Genomic DNA, 15,715 nt, shown 5'->3' with positions numbered 1-15,715 from the left:
CCCTTTTCCCTTGAGTTCTGTGTGGCACAGCCTAGTGTATTCCTATAAGTGGCTTCCCTTTGTGGCACAGCCTAGTGTATTCCTATGAGTGGCTTCCCTTTTTACCTTGAGTGCCTAGTGGCACACCCTTGAGTATTCCTTTGAGTGGTACAACTTAGAGTGTTTCCTCATGAATGGCTTTCCTTATCCTTGAGTTCTGTATGGCATAGCCGTGAGTGCTCCTCTGTGTGGCCTTGTCTTGAGCTTTTCCTGTGTGCTTTCTGTTTGAGTTCTCTTTGTGAGGTTTCTGGTTGTGTCTGAGTGGATTGTTTTTTGTTTAGCTGTGACTACTAGCGCAGCCTTGAGCGGTCTCTCTATGTGGCACGAGTGGGCCGTTCTTCTGTTTACCTGTCTTCAAGCACAGTCCTGTGCATCCTCTCCGTTTGAGTGGGTGGTTCTTTTGTTTGCTGTGACTACTAGCTCAGCCATGAGCTTGCCTCTCTGTGTGGCACAAGTGGACAGCTCTTCCGTTTAGCTGGGACTACTAGCTCAGCCTTGTGATTCTGCTTTCCTTTCTTTTCGCTTAACTCTTCTGTGCCATTTGTCATTTTTGTCTCCTTTTTCTTTGCTTTCTTCAATATTTTTCAGGCTCTCTCTCTGTCCAGATTTAATTCATTCTTACTATCCATTCATTAATTTCCTTCATCTACCTGTGGCTTTTCATCTTTTCCTCACCCTTGTTCTCCCCATGCCCCTTCCTCTTATTCTCCAGTCTTTCTCTATTCCCCTTTTCCATCCAGCAGCTCTGCTTTCTCTCCCCATCCTTCCAGTGTCTCCCCTATTTCTTTCTGCATTCTTCCATCCAGCGTCTTCCCTCTTTCTCTCCCTATCCTTCCATTTTCCCTCTCTCTCTCCCCATCCTTCCATCTGTTTTCCCTCTCTCTTTCCCCATCCTTCCATCTGTTTTTTCCCTCTCTCCCAATCCTTCCATCTGTGTTTTTCTCTCTCTCTCCCCATCCTTCCATCTGTTTTTCCCCTCTCTCCCCAATCCTTCCATCTGTTTTCCCTCTCTCTTTCCCCATCCTTCCATCTGTTTTCCCCCTCTCTCTCCCCATCCTTCCATCTGTTTTCCCTCTCTCTTTCCCCATCCTTCCATCTGTTTTTCCCTCTCTCCCCAATCCTTCCATCTGTGTTTTTCCCTCTCTCCCCCCATCCTTCCATCTGTTTTTTCCCCTCTCTCCCCAATCCTTCCATCTGTTTTTCCCTCTCGCTCCCCATCCTTCCATCTGTTTTCCCCCTCTCTCTCCCCAATCCTTCCCTCTGTTGTTTTCCCTCTTTCTCTCTCTCCCCATCCTTCCATCTGTTTTTCCCCTCTCTCCCCAATTCTTCCATCTGTTTTTCCCCTCTCTCCCCAATCCTTCCATCTGTTTTCCCCTCTCTCTCCCCAATCCTTCCATCTGTTTTCCCCTCTCTCTCCCCATCCTTCCATCTGTTTTTTCCCTCTCTCCCCATCCTTCCATCTGTTTTCCCCTCTCTCTCCCCATCCTTCCATCTGTTTTTTCCCTCTCTCCCCATCCTTCCATCTGTTTTTCCCCTCTCCCCAATCCTTCCATCTGTTTTTCCCTCTCGCTCCCCAATCCTTCCATCTGTTTTTCCCCTCTCTCTCCCCAATCCTTCCCTCTGTTGTTTTCCCTCTTTCTCTCTCTCCCCATCCTTCCATCTGTTTTTCCCCTCTCTCCCCAATCCTTCCATCTGTTTTCCCCTCTCTCTCCCCAATCCTTCCATCTGTTTTTCCCCTCTCTCTCCCCATCCTTCCATCTGTTTTTCCCTCTCTCTCCCCAATCCTTCCATCTGTTTTCCCCTCTCTCTCCCCATCCTTCCATCTGTTTTTCCCTCTCTCTCCCCATCCTTCCATCTGTTTTCCCCTCTCTCCCCAATCCTTCCATCTGTTTTTCCCTCTCTCCCCATCCTTCCATCTGTTTTTCCCCTCTCTCCCCAATCCTTCCATCTGTTTTTCCCCTCTCTCCCCAATCCTTCCATCTGTTTTTCCCTCTCTCCCCATCCTTCCCTCTGTTTTCCCTCTTTCTCTCTCTCCCCAATCCTTCCCTCTGTTGTTTTCCCTCTTTCTCTCTCTCCCCAATTCTTCCCTCTGTTGTTTTCCCTTTTTCTCTCTCTCCCCAATCCTTCCCTCTGTTGGTTTCCCTCTCCCTGCCAAGTTTCCCGCGAACGGCGCGAAGTCGCGACGCACGCGGCACCAGCCCCTATTTCCGGCCGCTGCTGCTTCTCCTGTTGAGCAGCAGTGGCCGCTACACAAAGAAAAAGAAGATTAAAAAAAAAAATTGAAACCTGGCTGAAACGCGGCACCCCAGCACTGTAGACAGCCATTAGGCATTGGCTGTTGCCCCGCAGCCGCTCCTCCTCTTGCCTCTACGTCACTGCCCCTGGAGGAAGACCCCGGAGGAGCGCAGTGACGTAGAGGCAAGAGGAGGAGTGGCTGCGGGGCAACAGCCAATGCCTAATGGCTATCTACAGTGCCGGGGTGCCGCGTTTCAGCCAGGTTTGAAGTTTTTAAAAAAATCTTTTTCTTTGTGTAGCCGCCGCTGCTGCTCATCAGGAGAAGCAGCAGTGGCCGGAAATGGGGGCTGGCACTGCGTCCGTCATGGGGCGGGGGGGGGAGCAAAAAAAAAAAAAGGTGCCGGTACGCCGTACCGTTGCGTACCGGCACAAAAAAAGCACTGGTGCTTGAGTGGATGGTTCTTCTGTTTAGCTGGGACTCTAGCCCAGCCCTGTGCTACCTCTCTGTGTGATGTCTATTTGACTTGGTTAGGACTATTCATTTATAGCTAGGGTTCTAAGCCCAGTCCTGTGCTGCCTTCCTGTGTGGTTTTCTTATCTTTTACTTGTGGTTTCTACCATGTGAGTCTTAAGTGGGGTTGTCTTTTCCCCTTCAGTTTCTTTGCACCTGTATGTAGGGTCTTTTGACCCTTTGTTTGTGGCTCTGTTTAGTGCAGTGTGTGTGCACTACTTGAGTAGTACTTGCTCAAGAGATTCCATTCTGTTTCTTCTCCCTTTCCTCTGGTGTGATTTGGTTCCAGTTCGGCCGTGAGGCCCGTACGCTTGGACTCTGTACGAGTGGGTTCCGGATCGGCTGCGAGGCCCACCTAAGTGATCTATCTCCCTTTTCTGGTGGTGCTTGCTGCTTGTTTTGAGTGTGCTGTCTATTTGCCATGTCTGGTATTCTGTGTGTATTCAGTGCCTGGTTTGCCTCTGCTCTGCACCTCCCCAAAGGACTTGTCTGCTGCAGCCTGGCTGCAGCCCAAGGGTTCACTATCCCGGGTTTTGTGACAGCACTAAGCACTATTCTATAAACGGCACCCAAATATGGGCGCTGTTTATAGAATAGTAGCACCAAGATCCATAACCGAATTTTGGGCAGGAGAACATAAAAACATAAAAATAGCCATACTGGGTTAGACCAATGGTCCATCTAGCCCAGTATCCTGTTTCCAACAGTATCCAGGTCACAAGTACCTGGCAGAAACCCAAATAGTTGCAACACTCCATGCTACCAAACCCAGGGCAAACATTGGCTTCCCCTTGTCTGTCTCAATAGCAGACTATGGACTTTTCCTCCAGGAACTTGTCCAAACCTTTTTAAAACCCAGATACGCTAACCGCTGTTACCACATCCTCTGGCAAGGAATTCCAGAGATTAATTATTTGTTGAGTGAAAAAATACTTCATCCTATTTGTTTTAAAAATATTTCCATGTAACTTCACTGAGTGTTTCCTAGTCTTTGTACTTTTTGAAAAAATAAAAACTCGATTCACTTCTACCTGCTCTACACCATTCAGGATTTTATAGACCTCAATCATATCTCTCCTAACCTCTTTAGCCTTTCCTCATATGAAAGGAGTTCCATCCCCTTTATCATTTTGGTCGCTCTTCTTTGAACCTTTTCTTTTTTGATGTATGGTGACCAGGACTGAATGCAATACTCAAGGTGAGGTCGCACAATGGAGCTATACAGAAACATTATAATATTCTTGATCTTATTTACCATCCCTTTCCTAATAATTCCTAGCATCCTGTTTGATTTTTTGGCTGCCTCTGCACACTGGGCAGATGATTTAAGCTTATTGTCTACAACAACACTTAGATCTTTTTCTTGGGTGCTGACCCCCAAGGTGGACCCAAGCATCAGATAACTATGATTTGAATTATTCTTTCCAATGTGCATCACTTTGCATTTTTCTACATCATATTTCATCTGCCATTTGGATGCCCAGTCTTCCAATTGCCTAAGGTTTTCCTGCAATTTTTCACAGTCCGAATGTGTTTTAACAACCTTGAATGGTTTTGTGTCATCTGCAAATTTATTCACCTCACTTATCGTTCTGAGTTCTAGATCATTTATAAATATGTTAACTAACTCCAGTCCCAGTACAGAACCCTGCAGCACTCCATTATTCACCCTCCTCCATTCAAAGAAATATCAGTTTACTCCTACCCTCTATTTTCTGTCCAATAATCCACAATAGAACATTGCCTCTTATCCTATGACTCTTTAATTTTCTCAAAAGTCTCTCATAAGGAACTTTGTCAAAAATGTTTTGAAAATCTACATCAACCAGCTCACTTTTATCAACGTGTTTATTCATGCTTTCAAAGAAATGAAGCAAGTTGGTAAGGCAGACTTACCTTGTCTGAATCCATGCTGACTCTGTCCCATTAAACCATGTTTATCTATTTTGCCTGGCACTGACGTAATTTCCCAGATCACCCATAGAACCCTTTTAAAAAATCGGCGTTACACTGGCCACCCTCCAATCTTCAGTTAATATGGATGATTTTAACGACAGGTTATAGATTACTAACAGCAGATCAGCAATTTCATGTTTGAGTTCTTTCAGTACCTTTGGGTGCATGCCATCTGGTCCAGGTGATTTACTACTCTTTAAGTTTGTCAATTTGGCTCATTACGTCTTCTAGGTTCAACAATATTTTTTTCAGTTCCTCTACATCATCACTCTTGAAAACAATTTTTGGTACAGGTAGACTCTGACATCTTCTTCTGTAAAGACCAAAGCCATTCTCAAAACCAGCCAGATAGTTTGGAAGTTGATGTGTTATCTGGAAACGTATCTGCTTGCTTCAGAGTATCATGAAACATTATTATGCTTGTCCTGTAGTCAAAAGTCCTAGGAAAAAAAGTATACTTGCAAACCTCCTCTTTCATAGAGATATCTCTTGCCCTTCATCCTGGTTTCAGAGCTTAATTTAACACAGAGACTGTCTTAATTGACTTATTAAGCAAAATCTACTCTCACCTTGATAAATGTAACATTGTTCTTGCTTTCTCATTTGATCTCTCTACAGTTTTTAACTTGGTTGATCATTCATTTCTCATATCATACCTCACATCCCTTGGTCTGGTGGGTTCCGTTCTCACTTGTTTCTCTTCCTTTCTCTCTAAATGTTCTTACAAGGTTGTTACTCCCTCCACATCCTCCTCACACCCCTTAGCTTGTGGGGTTCCACAGGGTTCTTTTCTGTCCCCTCTATGCTTTATCTTTTTATAATCATTAACCAGGCACAACTAATCTTCAATAGGACCAGGTACAAATAACATGAATAAACAAATTTTCCAACCAGTCCAGATGCAGTTACGCTATTATATTCAAAACCCCATTCTTCTCAGTACTTTAGTACAATGCAGTAACTTTCAGTATATCGCTATAGCTTTCCCATAAACCTCAGTGATGTGCGATCATCAGAAATTTTTTAAACACTGAAGATCCTCACACATATCCACCTCTTCATCGGTTTAGTTAGATAATTTTAATTTCTTTCAAATGGTTAAAGCCCATAATTTAAAGTGAACTTATCTTTTCTTTCTGTTAGTAGTCAGACCCAGGGGTTAGGTTGCCCGACATGCACGTTTCGCTCCGAAATGAGCTGTCTCAAGGACATCCCCCCATGATCTTAGTAGCGCCAGCTCAGCAAAAGTAATTCAGAAGCTTCTGAATTACTTTTGCTGAGCTGGCGCTACTAAGATCATGGGGGGATGTCCTTGAGACAGCTCATTTCGGAGCGAAACGTGCATGTCGGGCAACCTAACCCCTGGGTCTGACTACTAACAGAAAGAAAAGATAAGTTCACTTTAAATTATGGGCTTTAACCATTTGAAAGAAATTAAAATTATCTAACTAAACCGATGAAGAGGTGGATATGTGTGAGGATCTTCAGTGTTTAAAAAATTTCTGATGATCGCACATCACTGAGGTTTATGGGAAAGCTATAGCGATATACTGAAAGTTACTGCATTGTACTAAAGTACTGAGAAGAATGGGGTTTTGAATATAATAGCGTAACTGCATCTGGACTGGTTGGAAAATTTGTTTATTCATGTTATCTTTTTATAAGCCATCTCGCCAATCTACTGGTATTTTGTTTCACTTCTACATGGACGATATTCTCTTAATCTACCCTACCAATGTGCTTTCCCCTTCTATCGGTCCTCTCTAAGACTGTCTACCTCTAGTATCAAGCTGGCTCTGTAATCATAGATTAGTTCTAAACAAAGAAAAAAAACTGTGGCCTGCTGGTTCACCAGAGGGCTACCTGTGCTCAGGTAGCAGATGCTTTGACCATGATATATTCCATTCTCTCATCCTCTCTCTACTTGTTGCTAGGTTGGACTATAATAACATAGTCTATTTGGGCTCCTCCTGGTTAAATCTTAAAGAAATTGCAGTCCCTCCAGAACCCAGCTATTAAATTATTATGTTATGCATGAAGATTTTATCGTGTCTCCCCCTTGCTTCATAAATACCATTGGCTCCCAGTTGAAAAATGGATATCTTCAAAACTCGTACACTTACCTTTAAGGCCTTTAGGATAGACCTCTCTTTTTACTTATCAGGTTTAACCATTCTATACTCCCTGGTTAGACTGCTTTGGTCAATGATGATCTTTTATTCCTCCATGGCCCCAGACACACCCAGTTACAATTTACCAGACACCGTGTCTTCTATTTTGCTGCTCCTTTTCTATGGAATTCTTTGCCTCTTCCAATTCATGCTGAACTCTCCTTTAAGAAATTTAAATCTGCCCCGAAAACCTGGCTTTTTCAAAATACGCTCAACTCCATCTAGGATTGTTTTTTTGTAAATATCACCATCATTCCCTACCTTCCCTTCCCTACTCTTTCCTTAATACTATCTCCCTCCCCCCTTTTCCTACTTCTATCATCAAGTTAGAATGAGCCTGTCTGAACGTGCTGCACTTTCCTGTCTTGAATTGTAGTTCTTTAGACTGTTAACTGCTTTGATCTGCTAGTTAGCTAAGGCAGTATCACAAATTTTAATAAACTATAAACCCTGTATGTCTGATTACTTTGAGAATGATTTCACACTTTTCCTAATAATATTCGCCAACACAGTCCATTGTATCAAAAAGCATGATCTTCCCTGTAAAAAGATTTAGCTTTAGTTTAGTGTTTGGGGCAATTTTTTAAACATTTGAATTAATGTTGGACATCTACATGGGGTTCTCAGGAAGATCAGCCCTTTAGCTCTCCATTCTGTGTTTGCACTGTTCAAGTATCAGTGAGACTCATATGGGGCTCTGATGAGGATCAATACAGCACTGTTGCTTTTATTATTCTTGGAATTACAATGGTGAGAGTGGCTTAGTAAGAGGTTGTTTCATAAAAAAAAATCAAACCACAGTATCTTGTCAAGAATTAAATAAAATGAAATTTGTTTTCACAGAGAGCCACGTGACCTGAAAGTTATTTCCTAAAATGGTTGCTTTAATCTAATCCAGCCTTTATTTGTTTCCTGACATGTTTTGTGGCTTCTAACTTCCTAATGAGGCAGAAATAAGACCGGTAAACCGCGTCATGAAATGCTGTATTTGTTCACAGCTATCTGTTTGCATTATTTCAAGCAAAGAACACTGGAAACAATTGATAATGTTTTTCCTAACATTGGAGCTTTTAATGTTTCATTTCCTGATGTTATCTTACAATATTAGTCATAGGATGTATGATTAAACATATCCCTAGAGACCAGGGGTTCTCAACCTAGTCCTGAGGACACACCCAGGCAGTCAGGTTTTCAGGAGACCCACAATGAATATGCATGAGATAAATTTCCATACAATGGAGGCAGTGCATGCAAATTTCTTTCATGCATATTCATTGTGGATATCTTGAAAGCTAGACTGGCTTGGAGGGGCATAATCGAACGAAAACGTCTATCTCCATGGGCGTTTATCTCCAAGAACGGGTCCGTGAAGGGGCGGACCGAACCGTATTTTCGCACAAAATAGACGTCCATGTTTTATTTGACAATTTGTGAGCTGGGCATTTTTCAGCAATAATGGAAAATGAAAGCGCCCAGCTCAAAAACGAATAAATCCAAGGCATTTGTTCGTGGGAGGGGCCAGGATTCGTAGTGCACTGGTCCCCCTCACATACCAGGACACCAACCGGGCACCCTAGGGGGCACTTTTACAAAAAAAAAAAGGTAAAAGAGCTCCCAGGTGCATAGCACCCTTCCCTTGTGTGTTGAGCCCCCCAAATCCCCCTCAAAACCCACTGCCCACAAGTCTACACCATTATTATAGCCCTATAAATAGTAGTAGTAGTAGTAAGGGGGGCACCTACATGTGGGTACAGTGGGTTTGGGGGGGTTGGACGACTAATAAGCATTAAGCAGCACAATTGTAACAGGTAGGGGGGGATGGGCCTGGGTCCACCTGCCTGAAGTCCACTGCACCCCCTAACAACTGCTCCAGGGACCTGCATACTGCTGCCAGGGAGGTGGGTATGACATTTGATGGTGAAAATAAAAAGTTGTGAAACATCATTTTTTTGTGGTGGGAGGGGGTTAGTGACCACTGGGGGAGTCAGGGGAGGTCATCCCCGATTCCCTCTGATGGTCATCTGGTCATTTAGAGCACTTTTTTGGGACCTGTTCGTGTGAAAAAAGGGTCCAACAAAAGTGTCCTAAATGTTCGCTAACAACGCCTTTATTTTTTCGATTATCGCCCTAACGCGTACATCTCTCTTCGGCCGATAACCACACCCCAGTTCCACCTTCGCCACACCTCTGACACGCCCCCATCAACTTTGTCTGCATCCGCGACGGAGTGCAGTTGAAAACGTCCATAATCGGCTTTCGAGTGTACCGATTTATTCGTTTTTGTGAGATAAACATCTATCTCCTGATTTGGGTCGAAATCTAGGCGTTTTTCTCTTTCGATTATAAGGTGGATAGTGTGTCCTGATGACTGGGTTGAGAACCCCTGCTATAGACTGCTTTTTGCAGGGCAGGCAATGTGGAGGCGCTGCCGCAGACCAACGCTGGATGAAGTCCTCAGTTGGTGGAGTTGGGGACCCCCGCCAGCCAACCAGGAGCCCATAGCAAATTGGGGGGGGGGGGGGAGGTCCCTGTGGCCCCACGTAGCTACGCCACTGCCTCAACCTAGTTCTCTGGTTACCCAAAGAAATCAATCAGATTTGTTTGGCATGATCTTCTTTTGGTAGAACTATGTTGTCTCAGATCTTGCAAACCACTAAATTCTACAATGTTCGCTATTCTTTCCTTCACCGGTGTCTCCGTAACTTCTCTAAGAAGAAAGTAGAAACCAGAGGTTGGGACCAACATGTTTAGAAAAATAAAATGGCCGGAAAACAAAGATCTGCATGTCAATTTTTCGAATATATACCTGTCATCTACGCAGATGATATTCACATACTAAGTGCTACTGACCATAAGTACCTATAAGTACGTAAGTATTGCCATACTGGGAAAGACCAACAGTCCATCAAGTCCAGCATCCTGTTTCCAACAGTGGCCAATCCAGATCACAAATACCTGGCAAGATCCCAAAAAAGTACAAAACATTTTATACAGCTTTTTAACTAGGTTCAAAGATAATACACTATAGTTTATAGTGCAGTACATTCAAACCCATCCAAAACTAAGGTTATCTCATTTATAGACACAGAAAACTCTACTCTGATGAAGCCTTTTTGTATAGCTGACACTGCCATTGTGCTGGTGGAAACACTGAAAAGTTTAAGAGTTACATTAGATTATCAGCAAACTTTTCGACAACATATTTCCTTATTAATAAAAACTGCTTCTATATACTAATATTGATTCAATCAGTATGTTCACTTTTGGATCATAAATCATGACATATATTAACCCATTCCCTTGTATTAAGTCGATTAGACTGCTATAACTCTCTCTTTCAAGGACTGCGTAAATAGGATCTGAAATGTCTTCAACACATTCAAAATAGAGCAGTGAAAATTATATGGGGTGCAAAGAGAAATGATCATGTGACTCCCTCAAAGAAAAGCATTTGTGCCCTGTAGGATACCATATAAAATACACTGATAGATCAGATTCGTTCCTCTGGTCTTCCACTATTCCTCTCAAGATACTCTGTATTTCTCATTCCGATAATGGCGATCGCCACTACGGCATAATGTAAGCCACATTGAGCCTGCAAATAAGTGGGAAAATGTGGGATATGAATGCAATAAATAAATAAATAAATACCTGACTCCCTATAGACTAAATAGGCGCCTGCATTTGGTGTACCAACAGTTACTTAACATTCCTTCTTTTTCTCAAGTATGCTATGCACACATTCGTGACTCCCTCTTTCATAGGCGTAGTTTGACTGTTTCATTTGGGGGGGCAAAAAATGGGCGGAGCATATTAGCATATCATTTGCATATATACATATGCAAATGAATATGCTAATATGGAGGAAGGAAATGAAATTTACAGGCAAAATATCACAGATGCACATTTCAAAAAGCTGACATTTCAATTAATAAATTATGAATAAAATAAACTTTTATTTACCTTTGTTGTCTGATCATGTAGTTTTTCTATTCGCTTTGATCCCAGTGTCTTCTGTTTTATGCAGTGTCTTCTTTCCAGTAGGCTTCCCTCTGCTCCCCACCCTCCCAGTCCCATCCATCTCTTGCTCCTTCCCTCTGCTCCCCACCCCTCCCAGTCCCATCCATCTTCTGTTCCTTCCCTCTGCTCACCATCCCTCCGTCCCATCCATCTCTTGCTCCTTCCCTCTGCTGTGCCTGACCTCTCCAAATCCCATCCATCTCCTGGTCCATCCCTCTGCTCCCCACCCCTCGCAGTCCCATCCATCTCTTGCTCCTTTCCTCTGCTCCCCACCCCTCCCAGTCCCAACCATCTCTTGCTCCTTCCCACTGCTCCCCACCCCTCCCAGTCCCATCCATCTCCTGCTCCTTCCCACTGCTTCCCACCCTCCCAGTCCCATCCATCTCCTGCTCCTTCCCTCTGCTCCCCACCCCTCCCAGTCCCAACCATCTCTTGCTCCTTCCCGTTGCTCCCCACCCCTCCCAGTCCCATCCATCTCCTGCTCCTTCCCACTGCTTCCCACCCTCCCAGTCCCATCCATCTCCTGCTCCTTCCCACTGCTTCCCACCCTCCCAGTCCCATCCATCTCTTGCTCCTTCCCTCTGCTCCCCACCCCTCCCAGTACTATCCATCTTCCCTCTGCTCCCCACCCCTCCCCCCCGCGCGAGGTCCAAGATGGTGACTCCGTTTACCCCCTCTCTTCCTCCCTCCCTCCGGCGCAGGCAGCAGTCTTTTCCAGCGTTCCTGGCAGCTGTAGCGATATACACGCTGCCTTCGGTCTGCCCCGGAAGCCTTCTCTTCAAGTTCCTGTTCCCACCTATGCGGGAACAGGAACTTGAAGAGAAGGCTTCGGGGCAGAGCCAAAGGCAGCGTGTACAACGCTACCGCTGCCAGGAACGCTGGAAAAGACTGCTGCCTGCGCCGAAGGGAGGGAGGAAGAGAGAGGAGTAGACGGAGACGCTCCTCTCCGTCCGCTTGGCTTCCCTGCCCTCTCTGTCTGCGTCCCGCCCGAAAGGAAATGACGTCAGAGGAAGGCGGGACGCAGATAGAGAGGGCAGGGAAGCCAAGCGGACGGAGAGGAGCGCGTGCCTGCATGTGTTTTTTTTTTTTTTTACTTTTTTTTTTTTTTTAACTAATGGCGCGGCAGCGCCTCGCGTCGTTTGGGGTGGCACTGCCCCCCCTCGCCCCCCCCAGTCTACGCCTATGCCCTCTTTTCCACCCCTTTGGAATACGTGCAGAGTCATCTCTAATAAAATTCAAAGCATGTCTTAAGACTTACTTTTATGAGAAAACATCTCTCTTCTGAGGGATTGTGAAAGGCTCGAAGCTTCCAGTGCCATGATATGGAATGCAAAGCACTATCCACTGTCTTTTCTTTTACTTTTTGTTTCTTTGGAATATGTAATTTCCTTTCCCTTGTTTTAATGATAGTCAATATATCAAATAAAAGAAACCTCAAAACTTGAACCTATTAGTAGTGGAGAAGCAAAGCAATACCTGTTGCTGTGGTTAAAGCATTAACATCTATCCTTTAAAATCAGGTAACAATGGCATTTGGTATATATTATCACACCTGGTTTTATTTTGATTCTTTCCAAACCAACAGAATGTTTAGGTTCAGCCCATTCAAACCACCTACCGGTACCTCTTTTCTCAATCACAGATGCACATGCATGCAGAGGGGATGGAAAAAATGTCATGAGCCATGCTTGCAAAATGGAAGTGAAATTAAAAAAAAATGGCAAGAAATAAAATCAACAAAAATGGAGTGAAATAAAACAAAAAAAAATATTTTTGTGTCTGTACATCCTTAGCATCTGGTTAACTTTATCTGGGTAAACTGCATGACATGGATAATTGTCCCAAATTAACCAAGGGGCTCTTTCATTAAGATGCGCTAAGAAACGGACTAATGTGTTTGAAGGTGGAACTTTCCCACGTGCTGTGCCCATTTCTAGCCTGTTCCTAAAATAGGGCTTTTTTATTTTTGCAGGTCCTATACTAATTTTTCCATTAGTGTAACCTGCGAAAATATTAAAGTGGGAGAACTTACTGCCTCCTATTTAGGAGGCACTAAATGCTCCTGCATTAAGTGAGTGTTATCCAGTTAGTGTGCACTAAAACAAAGTTACTCACCTGTAGCAGATGTTCTCCAAGGACAGCAGGACACATATTTTCACATCTGGGTGACGTCATCCAACGGAGCCTTTGCAGGGCCGCCGAGAGACATAGCTGGGCCCAGAACAGAACCGGAACACTACAAGCCGCCCCCCCCCACTCGCATCGCTGCTCTCACCCGCCCGCCCCCTTATCTTTCTGTCTTTGCCTTGGGGGGGGGAGGGGGGGCGGCACCGGCAGGCCACTTCCTGCATGCCTGCTCCCACAGTCTGTCCTCTCCTGCTCCTCCTTGCTGGGAATCAGGATCCGGATGATTGCATTAACGTGATATCGTTCTAATGCAATCATCCGGGTCCTGGGCAGCACGCAGGGGCAGGAGAGGACAGACCCAGAAGCAGGAAGCAAGAAGAAGCTTGCCAGCGCCGGGCCCGGGGAATTTTGCCCCTTCCCCCGCCCCTCCCCCTCTAGGCAGCCCTGAGCCCTTTGCAGAGACACTCTCCAGTGATTTCCAGAAGCTTTTGTGACTATCAACTGTGCATATGCATGCGTGTTCCTGCCTGCCTATCATGTGAGACCAGGCAGTCTAGTATACTAGCTGATGGAATAGAACTCCTAGGGGAAGAGGGTAGGGATAAGAGAATATGTGTCCTGCTATCCTCAAAGAACACCTGCTACAGGTAAGTAACTTTGCTTTCTCTGAGGACAAGCAGGACAACATATTGTTACATCTGGGAATCCATAGCCACCAGGCTGTCTGAAACAAAAATAGGAGAAATAAAAATGAACTAGAACATGCACACAACTAGGCAAGCAAGGAACAGTTTCTTCAATCATTATTCATGATTGATTTTATTTATTTTTGAACAGCCTGGAAAAAGAAATAAAATGGGCCTAGGGGGGAGGAGTTGGATTCTAGACCCTAAATAATTGCTGAAGGACTGACTGACCAAACCAAATGTTGTGTCAGGATTGTTGCTAAAGATAATAATGAGATGTGAATGTGTAGACAGAAGACCGCTTTGCAAATCTTCTCTATGGAGATAGCAGAGGGCCTGACCTATAAATTGAAACTAGGTCTTCTGCATGGCATTGCACAACTGTGCCACTAGTGCCTACCTCAGAGATGAGATGGATGTTTTTAAAAAAACACAACCTTTGGAGCTACTAGTTCTGTACTGCAAACATTGGAGCCGACTCTGTGGGTGCTGTGGGTGCTTGAGCACCCCCAATATTGAGAAAATTCCTTGTATGTGTCCAGGGAGGGGTTATTTTCATTGGGCTTAGCACCCCCAATAATTTTGAAAAGTTGGCTCCTATGACTGCAAATGAATTTCAGAGGAATTTCAGTTTCTTTTGTAGTACACTGCCTGAATCAGGAACCTTTAACAACTGTGGGGTTGGAAACTTGTGTTACAAACATTCAGGATCATAATTACCAAGGAGAATAAAAGAGAGGGACAAAACTCCACAACTCACAGTACAGCAAAAGGGACAGTGGAGATGACCAGAAGACCAGTGTGCAGTTAAAGGTATCTTCAAAGGGAATTCTTTATTTACAGACAGCTCACATAAAATACATGCACTTAAATACTTTTAAAGGACTCAACATGGGCTGTGTTTCGGCTATGCTACCTGCATCAGGATTCCCAAAGGAAATAAATCTAAACAAAAAAAAATAAAACCTATATAAATAACTCTATAAAAATAATAATAAATGACAGACGAACATATAAACTAACCTAAAATATATAATATACAAGTATGTAAATATATAAATAATCACAACAACATGCATAACAATTTAAATCATAACAAAAAAGGATAACTTAAGAGCTATGGTACATAAAAGGCTATTGTGACTAAGGCATATGTTTGTTAAAGAGGGACTTGCCTGGGACAGAGCCATGAATGGGCCATGGCCCCTCCATTTTGGAGTCAGTCCATCTAGTTGTAGTCAGTGGTAGCTCTAGAGGAATCAATACCCCTGAAAGATGTGAGTGCAGGAATGCTTTTGCATTTATGAAGTGTAGGTACATGAACAAGGGGCTGAATTCTATAAATGGTGCTCAAAATTAGGCACTGGAAAAATCGATGCTAAGCGCTATTCTGTAAAGGGTGTGTGCCTTTTATAGAATAGCACTTAAACACAGATCTCACGCCTAACTTTGGTGCCAGACTTTACGCCTGTTGAAACCTGGTGCAAATGCTGGTTCCCAAGTTAGGTGCACTGACCCAGTATTCTGTAACTACATGTGCGAAGCTTCAGAACTCTGACATGCCCATGCTCCTCCTATGACCACGCCCCCTTTCAAGATACACACTATGTGAGTTAGGTGCAGTGCCTTACAGAATAGTGCGCAGCCAGATGTGTGTGCAAATATTAATGAGTGCCAATTAGCATCAATAATCGGTTGTTAGGATCCAATTATTGATGTCATTAAGCTCATTAAGCAATTAACTTGCAAGCACATCTTAGACGCCTACAAATTTGGGCATGCACATCTATGCACCGAATATAGAATCTAGGGGAAGATATGTAGATGAGGTAAGATTGGAAGAGAGGGGCATGTATCGCACATGAGAGTGTTAGGATGGTTGTGTACCTTGTGGAGTCTCACAAAAGGGCTTTTAAATCTGTGATTTTGCTACACCTTCTGTGCACGTGGTACTGAAATAACACAGCCAG

The sequence above is a fragment of the Microcaecilia unicolor genome, chromosome 5 (genome assembly GCF_901765095.1).
Source record: "Microcaecilia unicolor chromosome 5, aMicUni1.1, whole genome shotgun sequence".
In the NCBI taxonomy this organism is placed as follows: domain Eukaryota; kingdom Metazoa; phylum Chordata; class Amphibia; order Gymnophiona; family Siphonopidae; genus Microcaecilia; species Microcaecilia unicolor.
This window is presented reverse-complemented; position numbering follows the sequence as displayed.